The sequence below is a fragment of the Phacochoerus africanus genome, chromosome 14 (genome assembly GCF_016906955.1).
Source record: "Phacochoerus africanus isolate WHEZ1 chromosome 14, ROS_Pafr_v1, whole genome shotgun sequence".
NCBI classification, from domain to species: Eukaryota; Metazoa; Chordata; class Mammalia; order Artiodactyla; family Suidae; genus Phacochoerus; species Phacochoerus africanus.
In genome coordinates, this window is record NC_062557.1 from 50,020,754 (window position 1) to 50,024,639 (window position 3,886).

A 3,886-nucleotide genomic window follows, 5' to 3' on the forward strand; every position below is an offset into this window, starting at 1 on the left:
AATTATTTATTATATATTATGGTCAAATTTTCTTATGTGCTTAACATATTTAGTGAGAGAAAAATGTCTCTACTGCTGAAAACTAATTAGTTTAGCAGCTGCCAGTAGGCATTGGCTAGTCCATTCCCTTTTATATCAAGTTTCCATGTAAATGTGGGTCTATTTCTAGGCTCTTTATTATATGCTACTGATCTATTTTTCTAACTTAATGCCAATAGCTAATGATTACACCAATAATATCACTTTCTGAATCCCAAGAAATGTCTTAACTCTCGGCTTCTTGCAAAAATTAGAACTTTAGATTTAGCTTGTCAAATAAAAATTCTATTGAGATTTTAATTAGAATTTAAATGAATTTTACAGATCAATTTGAGAGGAATGAATACCTTTACAATGTTTAATTTTCCTATCCATGAAGTTGGTATAGTCTTTCCACTTGTTATCTCTTTTTTTTTGTCTTTTTAGGGCCGAACCTGCGGCATATGGAGGTTCCCAGGCTAGGGGTCCGATTGGAGCTGTAGTTGCTGGCTACGCCACAGCCACAGCAACACAGGATCCGAGCTGTGTCTGAGACCTATACCACAGCTCACAGCAACGCCAGATCCTTAACCCACTGAGCAAAGCCAGAGATCGAACCTGCATCCTCGAGGATGCTAGTCAGATTCATCAACCACTGAGCCACGACGGGAACTCTTATCTTTTTTGTTGAAATTGCACTTTATTCTCTAGTATTCCTGAAATATCTTGGGATTTTTCTCAACAATTGGAACACTTTCTCATTCAATGGTGATTTTGACTCGCCTGCACTGCTGCCTGGTAAATTTTTACCTGGCCTTGAAGTCTCAGCTCAAATGCCACCTCCTTGGTCAAACCTTTGCCATTGTTCCCGCCACTCAGATTTTTTTGCATATAATTGCAAGAGTAAATATTTACTGATTGCTTACTACATATCAGAGGAGTTAAGCAGTCTCTGAGTATTAACTCAAACAATCTCTCTCTCTCTTTTTTTTTTTTTTTGTCTTCTTTGGGCCATACCTGTGGTATATGGAAGCTCCCAGGCTAGGGGTCAAATAGGAGCTGTAGCTGCTGGCCTACATCACAGCCACACCAACGCTGGATCCTCAACCCACTGAGTGGGGCCAGGGATCAAATCCTTGTCCTCAGGGATACTAATTGAATTTGTTTCCACTGAGCCACGATGGGAATTCTAACTCAAGCAATCTTCAAAGCAACCTTCTGAAATCACAGTCGATGTTATTTGTGAAACTATAAGCTGGGAGAGGGCAGCTGGATAAGGCATACAGCCAGAATGAGGCAGGACCAGGATATGCATCGAGCTCCAGAGCCCATGCTCTCACTGTGTACATCCCCCTTAGAGTGAAATCGAATCCCCCTAAAAACCGAGCTCCCCTGCCAAGTTTATGACTAACCTTTCTGTCCAAAACTTTATTCTCCTTCTTGTCCCACCCCTGTTCCTCTCAAGATTGAGGAGGAGCAAAGAAAAGAGGGCCTGAAACAAAGCAGGACCCTGTGGGGTCCTCCCAGGTGAAAAGGCCCCTCCGTGACCGTGACCGCTTCTGGTTTGTAGAAATAAAGACTTTGCTCTCTAAGGCCTTTCCTGAATTCCAAAGAGCAAATTAGGGAAGTGAGGGAATAAAGAAACAAAGGAAAAGCAGTCAAGAAACAGTAGTTTAGCAATACAACCAAGTACTAGTTCCTCCTCAAGCGATATCCTTACAATATGACACTTATCTTTGAGTTGTTCTGCAAGAACTAAGACCCCCACACTAGTGGAGGATGGTGAGACATGCTGACCACAAGCACACAGACCCCAGACTGCTTGGAACCTGAAGGTTGATGATTAAGAGTCTCTAAACACCACCTGTTACCTCACCACCACAAACCAATCAGAACAAAGTCTTGGCTCCTGCAACCTACACTCCAAATATTGCCTTTAAAACTCTTCCCTGGAGAGTTTGGGTCTTTTGAGCATGAGCTGCCTGTTCTCCTTGCTTGGTGCCTGCAATAAACACCATCTTTCACCACAACCCAGTGTCAGTAGATTGACTTTGCTGAGCGTTGGGTGGGTGAATGGTTGGGTTGTTCAGCTGGATAACAAAAGCAGTTGCATTACTGTAGGGGAATGGTTTACTCTGATGCAATAAATTTATTTTTAATGCAGGACAAGACAAATTTTAAACATAAAATTCTCTGTCGATTTGAGCCATTACATCCTCCCCTTTAGTGTGCACCGTGTATCTGCATTATACATTAACTAGATCTCCTTAGAAGACGCAGAACGCCTACTGGCAAGAGAGAAGGGAAAGAGAGAGAGAGGGGGGAATTTTCTCCTAGTGCCAGCAAGGTGACTCCTCAGGAGATTAACATTCCTTTTTCAATCCTATGAAAAAGTAACCCACTACTTGCCTTGTTGGACTATGTAAACCATCAACAGGTTACTTTGATGTATAATCCTTTGTCTCAAAACTCATATGCCTTGACCTCTAATTGGCAAAATAGTCCTCAGCACTTTCTGAAAGACTGTTTCCTGGGTGATAATCCTCAGGTTGACTTGAATAAAAATTTCCATTTCTTTCCTAGATTGACTACTGATTGACTTTTTCACTGACCACTTATTCATTCACACGCTCCAGAGAAGAAGTTCTGAGTGCACACATTGGATCAGGCACTGTAAAAGGTACTGGTTGAGCCTATGGTGATGAAGAAAACAGACATTAGATAAAAATCACGCCAATGAATAAACTAGGTACAAACAGTGCTAAGGGCCCTGGGATAGGGGAGAGGGGAAGGAAGCCTAGGGTTAGATGAATGAGAATTACAGAGCGGGAGGACAGAGGGAAAGCAGATGCAGGAGGGCCTGGGGGAATACGTGTCCTTAGGTAGAGGTCATAGGAAGAGACTTGGGAACTTTTTTTTTTTTGGCGGCACCCACAGCATGCAGAAGTTCCCCAGCAGGGGATCAAACTCCTGCTACAGCAGTGATCTGAGCCACTGCAGTGACACTGCAGGGTCCTTAAAGCGCTGAGTCTCAGAGACTTGGGAACTTGATTTAGGATGTGTTGAGTTTTAGGGCCTCAGGCACATTCAGGCCGGAAAACGTTGGAAATATGGAGACCGGGGACCCTGACACCAGAGCTGGATTGAAGACAGAAGGTGGTAATCACTAAGGAGCAGACTGTGGTTAAACCACAAACAGGGGTAGGAATCCCCCAAAGAAAGCTGCAGAACAAGAAGACAGGCAGGCAGAGGAGGAGAAGGGAGGAAAGAAGAAAGTGACGAGGTGATGTGTGCACCTTTGTATCTTCAGCACTCAAAACAAGGCTTAGCACAGAAGAGCTCAGGACTTTGGGCAGGCGTTGGGCTAAATGAATGAGCGCCCCTCTCAAGGTAGCCTTGGTTAGGTCCCCTCCTCTGGACCCGCGCTTCCCCTGCAGAACGGCTGCAGCTGCTTCGGTCAGCGGCGGCTGGGGCTCAGTTCACCCTTCAAGCAGAGCACGAAGTGCAACCCGGACGTCGGCGGGCTGCGCGGGTGTCCGCTGGGGGACGAAAGCCGCCAGGACTGAGGAGGACAGTGGCCTCGCCTCCTCCTCGATCGTCGGAGAGTGCCCTGGATGCGCTGGGTGGGAGAAGGCGCGCTGGGGGACAAGTCCGGTGCCCAGAGCAGCGCAGACGCCACGAGGAAGCCGAGGGTGACAAGGAAAGCAGAGGTCCGGGGAGCCGAGAGCGCTGCGCACGGGGCGGGTCAGAGATCCCTCCGTGATGGGGGTGCGAGGAGCAGAAGTAACCAGGTGAAAAAGAGGGAGAGGCTGGGAGACGGATCTGAAAGACCCATCAGCCTGTGGGGACTTTCACCTGGGACGCCGGC